The following is a 20,124-nucleotide window of genomic DNA, read 5'->3' as shown; positions in this document are numbered from 1 at the left end:
ACAAGATGAGCTCAGTATTTGAACAAAGAAATTTAAATTTACCAATATTTAGCAACTGTAGGGTTTACATTCTTAGAACAAAAAAAGAAAACAAAATAAAACCTTTAAGAAAGCTAAGAAAGTACACCCATAAAGAAATAGCCATGAATCATTCTTCAAACCAGCATCAGTACTCAGGTGTGATTACTGTTTTAGAAAAATCATCTTTGAACACAAAACTTTTGCTGGTGTATATTAGTGTTCACAAATTAAAAAAAAAAATCTATGAAAGGGCCAGTGCACCCAGGTATTCATGTACATACAACAGCATATCATGATGAACACTGGAAGCCTTGCCCTAGAGTCTGCGCTCTTAGGTCTCACCACTGACCCCCACTTACTGGGTTTATCTTGAGCAAATCTTTAGCTTCTTTCTCCCTAAACTGCTTCATCTGAAAAATAGAGATGACAATAGTACTTGGCTCACTGAGTTATGAAAATTAAATAAGAACATGGTAAGTACATGTAACACTGTTTTTCTTATTCCATGGGATATACCAAGGGAAAGGTTTACATCAAAACATTAAGTCAAAATAATTTATTCAAAAGCCATGTCACTGTTAATAGAGTCAAAAATGCAAATGAAAAAAACACACAAAATATTTTTTAAATATTATGTAAAGGCTTATATTTGCAAGGTTAAAAACACTCCATTTATGAATCCATTTGTGCACGGAACTTGTATACATGCAACAGAGACTTGGGCCAGAATGGACATTGTGGAATTAGTTTAAAAAATACATTTTACAGCTTTTCCAAAAATCTTTAATGAAAAGTCAGATAGAACATAATGAGAAAGGACAAAACAGATGCTGGTTTCTGCTGAAATTTGCCAAACTTTTACAGCATCATTAGGACAGCTTTCCATTTAGGTCACCACAGTTTAAAAGTAAGTGGGACATTTGGATCTAGAAGAGAGCAGTGATGATTAAAGGGTTGGAAACCCAGGCTTACGAGGAAAGGATCATGGAAATGATGTTGGTTGGCCAGAAGAAAAGGCGGCTGTGGGTGCCTTAATTACAGTCTCAGTGTATATAATATACCATATTAATGAACAGATGTTGTTCCTCAATGAAAATAGAACAAGATGGGAGCACCGTGGCTCTAACTTGAGAAACATCTTTGTCTATAAAGAGTTGTTGAATAGCAACCAGTATCTACTCATTTCTTCTATTTTGTGTACTATATTAAGTCCTAAAGATTGATAATTCACATATAGACATATTGGATAGAATATGCTCTATAATCATATTGCAGGAGACTTGGTGACCTATATGTATTAGCGCATGGGAAAGACAGAAAACTAGGTGGAAACAGTGGCACATTTTGCATTCCCACTTCTGGTGCATAAGGATGCATGAGTATCCTGAGACCACCACAGAAGATAGCTAGGTGGGAGTCTGTTTGTTGATACTCCAACCAAGAGGACTGCCTGGGGGAAAAGTAAAAAGATAACACTAGGAGCTGAGAGAAGGTTTGAGTTTGGTAGGGAGGGAAGCAGAATGGATCTTCCAGCTCAAGGAATTATGCAGTGAGTAGGCTTTCCTTGCAGGCCACTCTATTTTACAGCCACCAATAATCAGTTTTGGATTACCACAAGAGACACCACCAAGAGATAAGGAAGAACACAGAAGTCCAAATATATACATACATATATGTTTAAACTGTCTTTCCTATAAATAACACTTCACTTCTGATACCAAATGTGTAGGGTTTATTTCCCATACCAACCAATTCTCTAGCTCCTAACAGACCACCTACTGGGTATCCTAAAATGTGAAACACTATCGTCTACCAGGAATTAGATCCCACAAGACTGTCCACACTTCACATGCCAGTGACAAGTCCTGGCCTCCTGTACTTCTGACTGACCAGCTAGCTATATACTGGGAGTTTCCATAATTCCCGTCTCAGGTTCAGTAATTTGCCAGAATACCTTAAGGAAATATTTACTTATTTAAAAATAGTGTTTTGTTAAGAATATTTGCATCTGTGTTCATCAGGGATATTGGTCTGTAGTTTCCTGGTTTTGGTATTAGGGTAAAATGGGCTTCATAGAAAGATCTAGGGAGGATTCCCTCTTTATCTTTTGGAATAATGTCAGTAGCATTGTACCAATTCTTCTTTGAATGTCTGATAAAATTTAGTTGTGAATCTGTCTCGTCCTGGACTGTTTTTGGTTGGCAGTTTTTAAATTACCATTTCAGTCTTGCTGCTTGGTCTGTTCAGAGTTTCTATTTCTTTCTGGTTTAATCTAGGAGAGTGGTATATTTCTGGAAATTTAACCATTCTACTCTAGGTGTTCAGAGTATCCTCGAATGATCTTTTGTATTTCTGTGGTATCAGTGTGTCTCCCATTTCTAATTGAGCTTATTTGGAACTTCTCTCTTTTCTTGACTAATCTCACTAATGGTCTATCTTTTTAAAGAATGAGTTTTTTCACTCAGTTTTATTCTGATCTTTGTTATTTCTTCTGCTGAGTTTGGGTTTGTTCTTGTTTCTCTAGTTCCTTGAGGTGTGACCTTAGATTGCCTGTGCTCCATACTGCCTATGCTCTATCCCAGAGGTTTCAATAATTTGTGCCACCATTATCATTCAATTCAAAGAATTTTTTAATTTCTAGGTATTTGCAAGGTTTTTAGGGTTTCTTTTAGAGTTGATTTCCAATTTTATTCCATTGTGGTCATCCTCAAAAAAAACATTAGCAAATAGGACCCAACAGCATACCAAAAAGGTAATCCACCATGATCAAGTAGGTTTTAGACCAGGGACGGTTTGACATATGCCACTCAATAAATGTGATACACCACATAAATAGAATTAAAAACAAATCACATGATCATCTCAATAGATAGAGAAAAAGCATTTGACACAGTCTAGCATCCCTTTACACTGAACAGGAAAAATTGAAAGCATTCCACCTGAGAACTGGAACAAGACAAGGATGTCCACTCTCACTATTTCCATTCAACATAATACTTAGAAGTCGTAGCCACAACACTTAGACAAGAGAAAAAAATTAAGGGCATCCAAATCATTAGAGGAAGTCAAACTAGCATTGTTTGCTGATGATATAATCATATACCTAGAAAACAAAAGACCCCTCCAAAAAGCTCGTAGAACTGATAAATGAATTCAGTAAAGTTTCTGGATACAAAAGCAATGTACACAATAGTTGCAAAACAAAATACTTAAGAATACACCTAAGCAAAAAGGTGAAAGACCTCTACAGGGAAAACTACAAATCATTACTGAAAGAAATCACAGATAAACAAATGAAAACACATCCCATGCTCATGGATGAGTACAATCAGTATTGTGAAAGTGATCACACTGCCAAAAGCAATCTACAAATTTCATGCAATTCTCATTAAACTACTGACATCATTCTTCACTGAACTAGAAAAAACAATCCTAAAATTCATATGGAACCAAACAAAAGCCCACACAGTCAAAGCAAGACTAAGCAAAAAGAGCAAGTCTGAAGGTATCACATTACCTGACTTCAAACTATACTATAAGGCTATAGTCACCAAAACAACATGATACTCGTACAAAAATAGGAACATAGACCAATGGAACAGAATAGAGAACCCAGCAATAAAGTCGAATATTTACAGCCAACAGATCTTTGAGAAAACAACACAAAAACAAAGCGGGAAAAGGATACTGTATTCAGCAAATAGTGCTGAGATAATTGGCAAGCCACATATACAAGAATGAAACTGGATCCTTATCTCTCACCTTATACAAAACTCAAGATGGATCAAAGACTTAAATATAACACCTGAAACCATAAAGATTCTAGAAGATAACATGGAAAAAACCCTCCTAGGCATTGTTTTAGGCAAAGACTTCAAGAGCAAGAATCCAAAAGCAAATGCAACAGAAACAAAAATAAATGGGACTTAAACTAAAAGGCTTCTGCATGGCAAAATAATAATAATAATAAATCAGCAGAGTTAACAGACAACCTACAGAGTGGGAGAAAATCTTCACAAACTATACATCTTAAAAAGGACTAATATCCAGAATCTAAAAGGAATTCAAATCAGAAAAAAAAAAGCCTGTCAAAAAGTAGGCTAAGGACATGAATAGACAATTCTCAAAAGATGTACAGATGGACAACAAATATATGGAAAAATGCTCAACATCACTGATTATCAGGGAAATGCAAATAAAAACCACAACATGGTATCACCTTACTCCTGCAAGAATGGACATAATAAAAAAATAATAGATGTTGGCATGGATATGGTAAAAGAGAACACTTTTACACTGTTGTTGAGAATTTAAACTAGCACAGCCACTATGGAAAACAGTGTGGAGATTCCTTAAAGAACTAAAAGTAGCTCTACCATTTGATCCAGCAATCCCACTCCTGGGTATCTACCCAGAGGAAAAGAAGTAATTATTGATTGTGCGTATACAACTATCTTTTTTAAAGATAATGTTCATGGTAAATAAAGATATATCATGTTGTAATATATATAATAAAATTAATATATAATGTTCATATTAAAAATGAACATTTGATCATGTTTAAAATGTTTATCATGGTTAAAAATGAAAAACCAGTGGGGTGTCTATTCCTTTTATAAAAATATTTGGATGTGCATGTTTATAGCGGCATAATTTGCAATTGTGAAAACATGGAACCAGCCCAAATGCCCATCAATCAACAAGTGGATACAGAAACTATGAATATATAAGATGGAACACTAAACAGTCATAAAAAGGAACTAATTTTAAGGTAGATCTATGTCTCAGTTCAAATTCAGTGTTCAATGACATACTATCTAAATGTACAATAATCTATCTAGTCTCCTAAGTGAGGCCGGAAGAAAAGAAGAGTGAGCTGGTTAAAAGAGGACTAAGATTCTCCAAGAACTGAGTTTGTGTTCTAGCTCTGTCACTTACTATTTGATGGGCAATTTATCAATGGGCAATTTACATAATCTATTTTAAATCATGGGTAGTGAGGGAATAAGTGTTAGGCACCAACAACATCTATTATAGAAGTTACTCAATATCTTGCCTATGTTCAAATCCTTTGAACATAGGTAGGCCTCTAAATAGTCCACTTAAACTCCAGTTCTTTTGGAAAATGATTATCAGATTTTAAGTCTATCAAAATTCCATTCAGCACTGAATACATATACAGTATATTGTGACTTATGAATATATGCAAAAATTTATATTCAAAACATAAGAGAGAAAATACTCATTTTTAACATGTTAAAACCAGTGGGGGTCTATTCCATGGATGAGTTAGAAATTTAATACAAATGTGAATTTACTTTTTTTTTTTTTTTTTTTGAGACGGAGTTTTGCTCTTGTTACCCAGGCTGGAGTGCAATGGCACGATCTTGGCTCACCGCAACCTCCGCCTCCTGGGTTCAGGCAATTCTCCTGCCTCAGCCTCCCGAGTAGCTGGGATTACAGGTGTGCACCACCATGCCCAGCTAATTTTTTGTATTTTTAGTAGAGATGGGGTTTCACCATGGTGACCAGGATGGTCCCGATCTCTTGACCTTGTGATCCACCCGCCTCGGCCTCCCAAAGTGCTGGGATTACAGGCTTGAGCCACCACGCCCAGCCTGTGAATTTACTTTTATAATTTACTCTTAGAAATCAGTCTCAGTAAGGCAGCAGGAGTTCTCTTCCTGTCTCAGGTGTTGAGCCTAAAATTTTCCAAGTTTTATGACAGTATTAGATTCACACCCATGGAGGGGTATATGCTGTTCTCAGCTATTTTTGATGCCTTCTTCTCAAAATCAAATTCAAGATAGAGGCACAGGGACCGAGAAGCCTAGGATGAGACAAAGTTTGTGACTGGCACATACCTGCCCGGGACCCAAGTCACCAGAAGCCAAAGTCTCCTCAGGAAAGAATCTGTGTTATCAAATGGCCACCCTCCAGTCAACAGGGCCTGCTGAGTCAAAAACACATCAATATTACAATTTGTAAAGCACCACAAAGTTCTGTTATACATACTGACTCATTTAGTCTCAAGATATGCAGGATGTAAATTATTGTGTCCCTGTTACTGGTATGGAAAACATAATTTAAAATACATTACATAAATTGCCCACAGATAATCAAAAGTAAGTGATAGAGCTGGAACACAAACTCAGTTCTTGGAGGATCTTAGCCCCCTTTTTACCAGTTTATTCTTTTCTTCTGGCCTCATTGAGGGGACCAGATAGATCATTGTACATTTAGGCAATAAGTTATTGAACACTGAATTTGAACCATGACATAGAGCAACCTTAAGCTAAGGCAAAATTGAAAAATATCCATTTCTTATTAGAAATATTATTTGATAATTTCTTTTCTAAACCTGAGTGTTCAACTTACTTTTCCCTATATGCTTAGGGTCCTCAATCAAATAAAATTGGAATGACATTTGCTAAGTGTTTTGTTATCTGATGCTGCATAAAAAATTACCCCTAAACTGAGAAGCTTAAAATCATCATAATCATCTCAGTTACTCTGGGTTAAGATGCCAGTAGTTTGAAGTAGTTTGACTGGGTGATTTGACTCAGGGTAGGTATCTCTTGAGGTTGCAGTTGAGCTGCTGGCCAGGCAACAGTCACATGGGGCTAGAAGACCCACTGTCAGGATCATTTATGCTATTGATGGGAGGCCTGTTTCTTGCTGGCCCACATCTGCCCATCTCCGTTCCTCACCATGCACTGCTTGAGTGTTCTCACGACATGGTTGCTGGCTTGCACTGAGCAAGAAATCTGAGAAAGAGCAATCGAAGTGTTGCTAGCTAGCATTCTTTTACAACCTCATCTCAGAAGTGACACGCAGTCACTTTGGCCACGTTCTTTGATCCCACAGACCAACACTGGTATGATATAGGAGAGGACTTCACAAGGGTGTGAATTCTAGGAGGTGGGGATCATTGGGAGGGCCTTGGAGGCTGACTATCACACTAAGAAGCATACAAATGTAGGGGCATTTTATTCCCTCTGTTGCTCCTTAGAGGCAAAACAGGGGATATGGAAAGGGGATTTTTTTTCCCCTGTGTAAAAGAACACAATTCAATTTACCTACTGTTGTGTTATCTTTATTAGACTGAGCTCAAAACAGATACTAACCTACAATTGATAAGACATTAAGATCCCATCTCTATACTCAAAGAGCTCAATCTAAAAAAACAAATATACCAAGATATGTAAATCAAGAGAAGTTCAGGAAGAGCTCACAAAGGTATAAGAGGGTTCATATAATGATGGTAAGCTGCTGTTTACCTGCAGAAGAATAAGACACAATACCTAGGAGAAGTGGCATTTGATATGAGCCCTCTGAAATAAGTAGAATTTCAGACAAATTTCAGGGCAAAGAAAAATCAAGAGAAAGGAGATAAAAGACTCCAAGGAGGGAAACTTACCAAGAATCTTTGAATCAGAAATTCTGATAATCACAGCTTCACAATTATGGAAGTCCAGCAGTGAAAACAAATTGCATGTAGTTTGATGTTAAAGTAGCTGTTTGCAAAGCCTCTGATAGGAGTGTACCCAAAAAGAAAGAAGAAAAGGATATCAGACTCAGCTTCCTGCTTCAGTTTCTCCAGTGGCTTCCCACTGTCTGCAATAAGTTAACGCAAACTCCTTAGCATTGTCTTTAAGACCTTCAGTCTGGCCTGTACCTTGGGAGCCTTATTTCTAATCCCCATCCTGCCTCCTGGCCCCCGATGATGCTCCAGCCTCCCCATCTCCTTATCATCCCAGGACATACCAGGGTGGGTCCCAGCTACACAGGCATACTTTCTCACCCATTCTGTTTATTCTGCATGGAAGAGCCTGCACATCTCTTCTTCACACCATTTTCTCCTTACCTTTCCACATTCAAAGGTCACCTGGCCTAGAAAGATTTTTCTGACTCTCCTCTGGGTCCATCCTCATCCCAGCTGTAAACCCATTGCTATAAATGCATTCACATCTGGCATAGCATATACTCTATATAACTGATTCTAAAAGGAATATTCAAATCCTACAACTGAAGGCATGATATAGTTTAATCGACATATTTTTTTCCTTGAAAAAGGAAAGAGATAAATCAGTGGTGCCTTAAACTTGACGGAATTTACTCATTTGCATATTTATTTCTTCTTTGAGACTAAAAACACCTTGTGATATGGAATCATTTATTTCATATCCCCATTGCCTGTCACATTGCCTTGTATCATAAGCTCACCATGAATGTAAGAGGCTTTTCTTTAAATAGCTAAAGGAAACATCATTGCTTTCTACCTAGTTCCAGGAAGAGTGACCCTGATTATCCATGTCATTTCATTTAAAGGGGTCAGCAGAAGGTGAATCAAAATTATATGATCTGTTGACCTTGTTGCATCATTTGACCTGAAAACTATGACCCCCTTCCTTTCATGTCATGTATCTCCAAACTGTCCTGGAATTAAAAATCCCAAATCTCTTGGCAGAACACCATCATTTTCAACAATGGACTTAGAACTATAAATATATACAATTGATAAAATGCCCAATCAATGAAGTCAGGCCTAAAGTCTAAGCTTTAATGTTTATTAGCATGTAACCTTTGATGGTTAATCATTTTGAACCTTAGTTTTATCTTCTGTAAAATGAGGGTAGTACAGCTCACCTCTCAGGGTAGTTGTGATACGGCTGAAATGACTGGAAGAGCACCAGGGTCCTTAGTCTCCTGCTGATTTAGATAAAATGACATGGACACACGTGGAGTGGATTTAAGGAGCAGAAAGTTTAACAAGCAAGAAAGAAGCTTCCCCATATGGAGACAGAGGGAGGGAGGGTCCAAGACAGAAACCCTGCGTGTGATAGAAAAATGGTTGGTTATACTGGAGGCTGGGGGAGGCGGTGTCCGATTTGCATAGGGCCCCAGGGATTGGTTTGACCAGGTGTGTCATTCACATAGCCAACAAAAAACCTGGTCCTCCCACCTTAGTCTTTTAATATGCAAATGAGAGCTGCCATGATGTCCTGAACACACGGAGTTATCTGGAGGTAGCCAAGACACTTGGCACTCATGGTGACAAGAAGGCGGGAATCGCCATATTGGGTGGACCCAGTTTCTAATAGCCTGCATTTGCATATCAAAGCTTGCCAGCCTAGCCCTTCAAGCTGCCTTTCTATTAGAAAAGAAATGGTTTGGGGGTTGCTTCTTATTACAGGAAAATTACTACCGAGAACATTTACCCTTTCCAGCTGCCTAAAAATTATTTCTTAATAACTCCTGTATTTCTTGTTTTATATTTGTTAATGGAGTTGATCCTTACATCTAAGGTGGGGCCGAGGTATAGGAAGATATCCAGTTAATTTTAAACCATCACTGTGGCATCCATCACCTGGCACGTAACAGAATGAACCACAACAATAATAAGAGTCCACGGGGTCAGGTGAGCAATGTGGGCTTAGAAATCCATTCTAACATATTAATTGGGCATTGAGGTAATTGCCCAAATTAATGATGTTAAAATGCAGTGGACAATAATCCTTGTGGAGGATTTATTCTGCTTTGAATTTCTCTTTCTCTCCACGTATGATTCAGTCATCTGAAGTTTGGATCTAGTTTGACCTATTGTTTTTGTATTGACCACACATTCTTACCACAAAAATGTGGAATTTTTGACAATTTGACCATATCTTATTCCTCATATTATTTTGTGGACCAGACTGTTGCTTTGCTTCCAGGCATTGTAATTTGACATGTACTCTACAACAACCTTTAGCCCCCATTAACTCTTTGTAAGGCTATTTTATTTCTTCTAAAACTTTCTCATAGGTTTCACAACTTTCTTTTGAACATTCTCCAAAAATCCTAAATCCTTAAGTTTGCTTAACCATATTTCTCTTTCTCTTCTATTGTGCATTTCTCTATCTTGAGAAGTCTTTGAGAAAGCAGGGAGTCCTTCTACCAACTGATGAATACTAGGATAGGCATGGGTGATGAAGGCCTTCTACAGGTCATTTAGAACTATGGGAGCAGAGCAGAAAAGAAAGGAAGTGAGAAACAGATAAGAAAATTCAGAGAACTGGGGGAAAGAAGAGCAACAATTCTGATTTATTGCCATGCAAAGACGGAGAGATTAAGATCAGGAGGGGATGTTTTAGCTGGCTTCCATATCCAGAGGATGAAGTGAGAGGATAAAGGTCTAGTTTACACAAAGAAGTTTAAAAGCCAGATGCAAAATCCAAATCTTCATCATATACTGATAAGCCCTACCACATTATTTGGAAAGAAGGTTCTAGACGTCAACATGAGAAGAGGTGAAAAACCCCTTTGATCTTTCATAATCTAGAAACAGAATCCCAGAACAATAAAACAGACAACTAATCCTATTATTTTCTGATCTTTTGGCTCCTTTGGATCATTTTATAAACTTATCTACTCTGTGGGGGCCTAATCCTTGTCCTAGTAGTCCATGTGGCTGAATGGCTGCCTGATCTAAATGCTTTGATCAGCCGGGAGTCTTTTCTACCCTTTTTATAGACACAACTTTCAGAAATACTTTCTCCAAAAGCAGTGTGCTTTGATAAACAGGTTTAACTGCCATAATCACCAGGCATTTGAGTGCAGATTACTTCATAGACCCAGATAATAGATCTTGTTCTGTCATGTTGTTTTTAGCCAAAATTGAAAGCTTTGAAGAACATGGAGAAACTATGAAATTTTAATAGCCTTGGGGTACAGAAACTTAACACAAAGAAATAAACCTCATTCATTCAAAGACTATTCATGGCCTTGGTGGAAAGATTGTTGCCAAATTCTGTGATTAATGACAGTTGTTGAAGAAAGCTAGGAGAAAAAGGCACCAAATGTTTTTGAATTAATCAAAGACAGCAATTTGAATAAATGGTCCTAGAGTCCACAGTAAGTACTTGATCAAATGAACCTCACTGTTACTTTGAATTGTCAGATATCACCTTTATCCTGAAAAACAAAACAAAACAAAAATGCCTGACTCAACATTACTGATTTGATAGAGAAGGTATCCTCTATTTTCCTACATAAAAGGGACTCAAAATCTGAGGGTTGTGATATTTAGGTATTCTTGCCTGAGGAAGGTCATTTCACAGTAACCTCCTGAAAAAATAAGGACTATATATATTATGATTAATAACTTGTTCATAAAAATGATAATGATATGGTTTGCCTATGTGTCCCCACCCAAATCTCATCTTGTTGCTCCCATAATTCCCATGTGTTATAGGAGAGATTCAGTGGGAGATAACTGAACCTTGGCAGCGAGTCTTTCCCATGCTATTCTCCTGATAGTGAATAAGTCTCACAAGAGCTGATGGTTTTAAAAATGGAAGTCTCCAGCACAAGCACTCTCTTTGCCTGCTGCCAGCCAAGTAAGATGTGACTTGCTCCTCCTTACGTTCTTCCATGATCGTGAGGCTTCCCCAGCCATGCGAAACTGTAAGTCCAAAAAATCTATCTTTTGTAAATTGCCCAGTCTCACGTATGTCTTCATCAGAAACATGACAACAGACTAATACATATAACATAACAAAAACAGGAATAAAATGAATGAAATGAAGAACTCACATGAACTATTACACTAAAAGATCATCATCAATTTTCTGTAATCTAGACAAAGCCCGTCCACGATGGGCCAATTCTGTCAGAGATAAGGCTGATGGAAAGGTTCAGAAATAATTACACATTTTCCTCCTCATATTTCTATGGAATTTTTTGGAGAATACAAAAATAAACTCTTTATTAAAAAGGGAGGGGTTCTGAAGCCCTGGAACAGTACCTGTCCATAGCCTGTTAGAAAAAGGGTTACACAGCAGGAGGTGAGTGGCAGGCAAGCCAGCCTTACTGCCAGAGCTTCATCTATTATCAGTTCAGTGGCCATACTACATTCTCATAAGAGCCCAAACCCTATTGTGAACTCTGCATGCAAGGAATCTAGGTTGTGCACTTCTTAGGAGAATCTAATGCAATCCCCAACCCACCCTGCTCCGTGAAAAAATTATCTTCCATGAAACCAGTCCCTGGTGCCAAAAAGGTTGGGAACCACTGTTATAATGCTTCAATAGGTAACTTGAATTCAACAGCTTGTGGTTATAGCTTGCTGTATGACAGAGGAAAAGGATGGATGGATGGATAGATAGACCAGATTTTAGAGCTTTATTAAATACCAACTTTATAGAATTTGACTTCTGAGCTTGAGCTTACACCATTTGCTCTACTTACATGCTATTTTTTTAATTTATATTTTATAACTTCATTTTTAATAAAATATATATATATTAGTTATTTTTCAATGTGGCTTTTTTGTGGTAAGTGTTCAGATGTAAGAATGTTTGTTATCTGTATCCCAAGTAGCTTGTTTTTCCTGAGTGAACATTAATGAATCCTACTTACGTTAATTCTATTTTAAGCTTACTAGATCCGTGCTGTGACTAGAAAATAGTTGTGTTCATATAAAACTTCTCCCATTTAAAAGTAAATGGGTAACATTTAAAAAAAACATTCCAGTAAAGCACTAAGTCATGAAAATGATTATATTTTCTTGACACTTGTTTCTAAGATGCATAACATGCTTTAATCTTTTAAAAATACAAACATTCCTTTTATAATATATGAAAGAATTACAACAGTGCACTTTATATACTTGAAACCAATAGTTCCCATCCTTCCTGCTCTTTAAAGAATGGAAATTAGACTATGTTTTTCTTACTTTTTTTAACAATGTAACTAAACATGATTTGCATATTATCCTAACTCATTTTGGATAATAAAAATACAAAAGTGTTTATATACATATACAAAATAAAATTTATAAGGTATGTATATGCGTGTGTATATATGTGAAGCCCAAAAAGCCTGACAGAGTGGGAGAGACTTTCAGCTCTAATCCCAGTAAAACAAACCATATGGCTAATTAAATATATATTCTATTGATCTCTCTACTAATTGCTAAAAAAAAGTACATGTTTTCAGCTGATCAGCTATTAATTTGGCATTCTGCATCTACATCTTTCTCACCTGTTGTTGAGATTAACTCCATGATTTTAATCTTTTATTTGTAGACTTGGGTTTCTTGCACCTTATAGACTTCAAAGTTCATGAAGCGAGCAAATTAAAAAATTTGCCCTATGAGAATACTGCAGGTTATAAAAGCGGTCCAAGAAGGTTCGCTAGGTTTTCCTTGCAATGTCAGAACAGGATGAAAAGCAAATTTGAGGCGATGTTTCTTTCCTTGGAAGAACTATATATATAGTTGACAGGGACCCCCTCTCTTTTTACCCTTTGTTGACTTAGCACACTGTCAAACCAAACCTTGCTCTCCTTCCCAATCACTTCTTCATGAACCTCTCCCACAAGAAGTGGATGTGAAATGTAGATATTCAAATTTCCACCATTTCAGAAACCACAACTCTTCCTAAGAGAAGGAAGAAAACATGAAAAATGGATAAAAAGGCTGATCTAGAGGTGCTTAATTTAGCAGTCACAGAATAGGAACTCCTTATTCTTGTATTTTGTATAGTTATAAATATTATATAGCATAGGATGAATATTCAGTAAATATATTATCCAGTTCACTCATTATCAACTAAATACAGAAATAAAATAAGGATATTTAAGCCAAACTTCATTCAACTCTATTGTTCAGTACAGAAATACTATGACTTGATGAAACAAAGAAAAAAGTTGCTTTCAAAAATAGTTTTACATAATGACTTAGTATAAGTGTAAGGTATATCAATAAAATAAAACTATGGATTTATTATTTTTGAGTTATAAAACCTGAATAATTTGGTTTCTCTTTTCACTTTTTAAGTAATAGTAATTTTATTATAAGGCCTGGTTTGGCTGTAGGCAAAGAATTGAATACTTGGAGCAAGAAAAAAAAACTGGTATGTTGGCTCTCATCACGTTCCTATAACTCATGAATATTAACATTTTCCAGAAGATTACTGCCCTTGGGGATTTGGGCACTTCCTTTTCAAATCTACTGTTATATGTATTATTATTCCTTTCATTGAAAGAAGGCAATCAAGATCTTTTAACTCAGTTTAAGAAAAAAAGACAACTCTTGCCAAGTTTCTTGAACCCCATTGTATATATGCAAGCTTAAATTAGAACAAACAAAACTATTTTTAAATCCCATATTAAAGACATGACATTATTGTATGGATTCCAGTAAGTGCTTCTAGTGTGTCAATTCTCTTCCTAAATGACATTCTCATTTAAGTTATTTGTATTTATCTCTATCCTCACAGGTTGCTCACACTGAAACCCAGCTCTCTTTCCCCTGGTGCAAAGAATGGTGGTTTCTCCAAAACTGAAGTTGGACATTATCTGAAATATCGGATCCTCCAGAAAAGGGACCTGAAGCCCCCTTTGTAATTTCTGCATTAGTGTTGCTCTCCTGGCAAGCAGGAAACTTCATCAGAGAAGTCAGCCAAGGAGCGTCTTTAAATGGAAGTTGTGCACACGAGGAGCAAATGCATTAAAAAGTTGCTGACGGGCATGAACTGCTTTGATGTGAAGACGGAAAACTCCAAGCAGGAAGGATTTTAAGCTTTTTGAGTCTGATTGACTCTGTGGTTTCTCAGCACAGTTATTCCATGGGCTAAAATAAATGCAGAAATGGTATTTTGAGACCACAGCTGCAGAGGGGATTGTGGTGAATTTCAATGAAAATCCAGTCGAATCTTGAGGTTCAGAGCTTAAAAAAGGAAAGGACATAAGGGAAGTAATACTGTTGCTTGAAATTCATTGCTTTTGTCCAAAAGAAACTCCCATTTTTTTTTGGAGAAATGTTGAATATTTGCAATGTGGTAGATGCTCCCACAAAAGTTTCTCCCCAGTTAGGAGCTAAATGTTGGAAAGAAGCAATTTACTGAGTATGCTGATAGAGATGAAGTTCAGAGACAGGCAAGCTTACACAAAAGTAATGATGTTTTACATTTTATCTTTACAAATGAGTTTCTTATAGTGGTCAATGACAAACCAATTTCATACAAAGCTTGCTTCAATAGGCAGTGGTTTGATGCCAATATGTTAGCTATTTACTTTGACCACCGTATGCATGAAGAATAAAAATTAAGAATACTCAAGCAGAACCTCCAACATAAATAGCATTTTCCACAAAAAGTGATGGAGGGGTAGACTGAGGTTAAATGGGACCAGGTATGCGAAGAAATCTCAGAAATGTTTGCACAATAATGCAGATACTCATTTTAAATAGAGTTTTAACAAGGAAGTAAGCAGAGTAGAATAAAATACTGAGCAAGAATGTGTCCTGAATATCTGGGTTTTTAATTCTGGCTCCACAGAACTTGTCAGGTATATGACATTAAACAAGATACTTCAAATTCTGCGCCTTCATTCTCTCAGCTGTAAATGGAAATTTTACTAGAACATTCTTTATGAGATCATGAAAACTGTATTACTTAATATACGTAAAGCTTTTGGCATCATATATGGCACCTGGTAAGCACTGAATAAATGTTAACATTAGTAGCAGTGTAGAATTAAAAAAAAAAAAGCAAACTGTAAGTTAGGCATCTGACTCTGAAACTAGTTAAATTCCCCAGAACTTATTCTGGCCATCTGTAAAACGAAAGGCTGATGATCATTGGGCTAGATCATCTCTAAACTTCCTTCCAACTTAAAAAAACATTGTTCAAAAACACATTATAGGAGTATGCAACATTTTTTAGCAGAAGGCGATGTTTTAGCAGAATGTTTTTACAGGCACTTAACCACTTTCACAAAAGTGTGTTTCATGGCCTGCACTTGCTCCTCAACCAACTCCTGTTGGGACTTCACCTGCTCCTATTCCACTGAAGTAGCACCTGTCAGGGCCACAAAAATTTCTATGCTGTCAAGTCCAATGGTCATTTCTTTAACCTCTTAGTACTCCCGTAGCACTCGACACACCTGAATCTGATCTTTCCCCTTTCTCCACTCACCAGCCAGAGTGCCTTTTTTTTTTTTGACAGTCTCACTTTGTCTTCTAGGCTGGAGTACCATCTTGGTTCACTGCAACCTCTGCCTTCCAGGTTCAAGCTATTCTGGTGCCTCAGCCAGACACCACCATGGCCAGCTAATTTTGGTATTTTTAGTAGAGAAAGGGTTTTGTCATGTTGGCCAGTCTGGTCTTGAACTCCTAACCTCAGGTGATCTGCCTGCCTCAGCCTCCCAGTGCTGGGATTATAGGCATGAACCAGCACACATGGCCCAGATTGCCTTTTTAATAAACATTTTATTTTATTCCTCTACTTAAAATCCTGAAATGACTTTCCAAGAAAGTTGTGATCTAGACACATTTGATCTTACTTTCTACTATTTCCTCTTGTTTTTGCAGTCCCTTCAGCCACACTGGCCTTCTTTCTGAACTTCAAATACCCCAAGCTTCTTCCCTGGACTGGTTGGTACCTTTGCTTAGAATTATCATCTTAAATCATGGCTGGCTCCTTCTTGGCATTGTTTCAGGATAAATGTCTCCTCCTCAGAGAAGCCTCCCTGACTAACTAGTGCCCACTTCACTTAGTCTACCTTGCCCTGTTTCATATTAATAATGAAACTATCTGAAACTGTCTTATTTTTACCATGTCTATCTATCTCCCTCAAAGCAGCCCCATGAGAACAGGCATATTATCTGGCTCAGCACCAAGGAAAGGGTCTCAATAAATATTTACTGAATGAAAAGATAAAAAAGCCAGTTTCCCTTGCATCGTATCTAAAGTGTTCTCTGCCTTCTCTAAAGTTTAATCACCCATATTGTCAGTTCTACTTATTTGATATCACACAACACGCTGTATTATAAATGTTTTCCCACATATGTCTTCTTTCTCTAATCATCAGATACTTGTGGGATGAGACTATGAGACATTTCAGGTGTCTCACAAGCCATGGTGTCTTGTTCACAATTGTTCACTAGATGTATGTTAAAACATCTAAAGGGAGACAGTTGACTAGTAATTTAATTTTTTTTGACAAAAACCTAAATTATGCCTGACTGAATAGTGAAAAGGAGGAAAGAAAAAGAATAAAGTACTTAAATGTTTCAACAAAAGTATGTCCATCCAATGATTTACAATTTCCTAGGCAGTGGGAAAAGAAAAAGAGTTGGACTTCAGTTTCTAAGTGGGCAACCCAAATTGTTTTGGTTCTTTAACAAATGTATTTGTGGCCAGGCACAGTGGCTCAGGCTGGTAATCCCAGGATTTTGGGAGGCTTAGGTGGTGGATCGCCTGAGGTTGGGAGTTTGAGACCAATCTGACCAACATGGAAAAACCCCGTCTCTATTAAAAATACAAAATCAGCCAGGCATGGTGGTGCATGCCTGTAATCCCAAGTACTTGGGAGGCTGAGGCAAGAGAATTGCTTGAACCCAGAAGCCAGAGGTTGTGGTGAGCCGAGATCATGCCATTGCTCTCCAGCCTGGGCAACAAGAGTGAAACTCTGTCTCAAAAAAAAAATGGATTTGTTACTTATGTTAGGAACAATCTCTCTCTAGTCTAAATAGAGACTTAAGAAAATTAGATCTAAGGAAAATCCAGTCTTGGTTGAATATATTTTACTTTACATTCTACGTATCTTATTACTGAGAGTACTCATAGGCGAAGATTCCACTGTCTATGTTGAAGTCAACTATCATTTGTCTCTTTTGGACTTGACACTCTGCTGTGACTCCTCACCATTATACTCATTGGTTCAAACTCCTCGGGAGGTCCTACCAGACTATTCAGGATTAAGTCTTTATTTACCTATCAATCGTACCTCTTAACATTCTCTCTCCCTTCAAGATCCTCTTTTTCCAATCCCCAGCACACACACATTCAGCTCCGGACACAACAATGCAGGCCCCCTAATGAACTCTGCCACCATCCCCTCTACACTGTTCTCTTACTGACACATCCTGATCTCTTACCCACCCACCCAGGTAGCCTGGTTAATTCTTCCCTATTAGGTTTTTGCCAAACTGCAGTTACTTTTGCACCAACCTAATAGATCATCTTCTCTAGCAGGCCTTCCCTACCTCTGCCTACCTTCCTGCCCAGGTTGAATCAGGCTCCATCTATAGATTCTCATTGTACCTGTGCTCACCTGCCATAAAGCACGTATTACACGACTGAAATTTCCTTACCCAAGATGAAATAAATAATTTGAACAGCCCAATTCATTTTTTAAAGGATTATACTAGGCTATAATCTGAAGGTTTATGCTCCCTCCTCAAATTTAGATTCTGACATTCTGACCTCCAAGGTGATACTATTATGAAACTAGTACTTTTAGTGCTCTGCTGTTCCCGATCTTAGGAGGAAAGCATTCAGCTTTTTACTATTAAATGTAATGTAAAGTATAGGTCTTTAGTACATGTTCTTGATCAATTTTAGAAAGTTCCTTTCTTTTCTTATTCTTTTTTTCTTTTTTTTTTGAGACAGAGTTTTGCTCTTGTTGCCCAGGCTGGAGTGCAGTGGCATGATCTCGGCTCACTACAACCTCTGCCTTCCAGTTTCAAGCAATTCTCCTGCCTCAGCCTACTGAGTAGCTGGGATTATAGGCACCCACCACCACACCTGGCAAATCTTTTGTATTTTTTGTAGAGACAGGGTTTCATCATGTTGTCTAGGCTGGTCTTGAACTCTTGACTTCATGTGATTCACCTGCCTTGGCCTCCCAAAGTGCTCAGATTACAGGTGTGAGCCACTGTGCACAGCTTCTATTTTTTTTTTAAGTTTTAATTATGAATGGGTATAAAATTTTGTCAAATGCTGATGGTTATTTTTTTCTTTTAGCCTATTAATATGGCCAGCTATATTAGCTGATTTTCAAATACTGAACTAATCTTGTGTTCCTTGAAGAAGCCCACGGTTCTGCCCTCAGTAACACAATCAGTCCCCTTAGAAAAGAAGCCTGACAGAGCACGTTAGCCCTTTTCACCATGTGAATTCACAGTTAAAGGGCCCTATCCATGAGGGGTGGGCCCTCAGCAGACACCACTGGCACCTTATCTTGGTCTTTCCAGCCTCCAAAACAGTGACAAATAAGTTTTTGTTGTTTCTAAGCTACCCCATCAAAAGTATTTTGTTACAGCAGCCAGAACATAAAAAGACACCCTATAATACCAAAAAGAGGCAAAAATGTACTTCATGAATATGCATACAGGAATCACCAAAATATCAGCATATAGAATTTACAATATATAAATAGAATTATAATCCATGACTCTGTGACCAAGTGAGGCTTATTCTAGGGATGCAAGGCTGATTCAATATTTGAAAATCAATGAATGTAATCAACCATATTAACAGGCTAAAGAAAATAAATCACATAATCATATCAATGCAGCAAAAGTATTCAACAAAAATTGTATACCTGTTCATAATAAACATACTAAGAAAAATGGGAACAGAAGAGAATATCCCAAAATTGATAAAGTGCATTTACTAAAAACCTACAGCTAACATTATGCTTAATGGTAGAAAGCTGAACGATTTCCTCCAAAGATCAGGAAGAGTACAAGGAGGTGACCCTTCCCACTCTTACTCAAAGTGGTGCTAGAAGTGCGTCTGTACAATTAAGTCAAGAAAAAGAAAAGGCAGAGAGATTGAAAGATCCCAAATTTGAAACATAAAACTATGAACCTGCAGAAAGAAAGCACAGAAAATCTTTGGATCTAGGGCTAGACAACTTTTAGATTTGATACCAAAAGCATGGTCCAAATCAGGAAAATTGATAAACGATACATGATCAAAATTAAAACACTTTTGCTCTGCAAGAGATCCTGTTTCTCTGTTAGGACAGTGAAAAGATAAGCTATAACCTGAGATAAAATATTTTCAAATTACGAATCTGATAGATAAGCATATAAAGAACTCTTAAAAACCGAATAGTCAAAAAGTTGAAAATCCAATTAGAAAATGGACAAAAATCATGAAGAATTTTGCTGAGCTGAAGATGATGTACATATGGCAAATAAGTACCTAGAAAGATGCTCAACATCATTCACCAGTAGGAAAAATTAATACCACAGTACAATATAATTTCAAAGCTCTCATAATGGCTAAAAATTTTTAAAAAGCTGATTACACCAAATGCTGGTGA

General features: G+C 37.2%; 1 long non-coding RNA gene across 1 annotated transcript; it reads right to left on the bottom strand.

Moving 5' to 3' along the window:
- Positions 1 to 330: 330 nt before the first annotated feature.
- On the bottom strand, positions 331 to 12,239 carry LOC103794805 (uncharacterized). The gene is made up of 4 exons (XR_004727963.3): positions 8,671 to 12,239; positions 7,442 to 7,553; positions 5,886 to 5,974; positions 331 to 431 (listed from the first exon to the last, which is right to left on the bottom strand). It is a non-coding gene; the product is annotated as an uncharacterized LOC103794805 (long non-coding RNA).
- Between the last annotated feature and the right edge of the window lie 7,885 nt (positions 12,240 to 20,124).

The sequence above is a fragment of the Callithrix jacchus genome, chromosome 11 (assembly GCF_049354715.1).
Source record: "Callithrix jacchus isolate 240 chromosome 11, calJac240_pri, whole genome shotgun sequence".
NCBI lineage: Eukaryota > Metazoa > Chordata > Mammalia > Primates > Cebidae > Callithrix > Callithrix jacchus.
The sequence above is the reverse complement of the archived record's forward strand: the minus strand, read 5'-3'. Positions and strand labels throughout refer to the sequence as shown.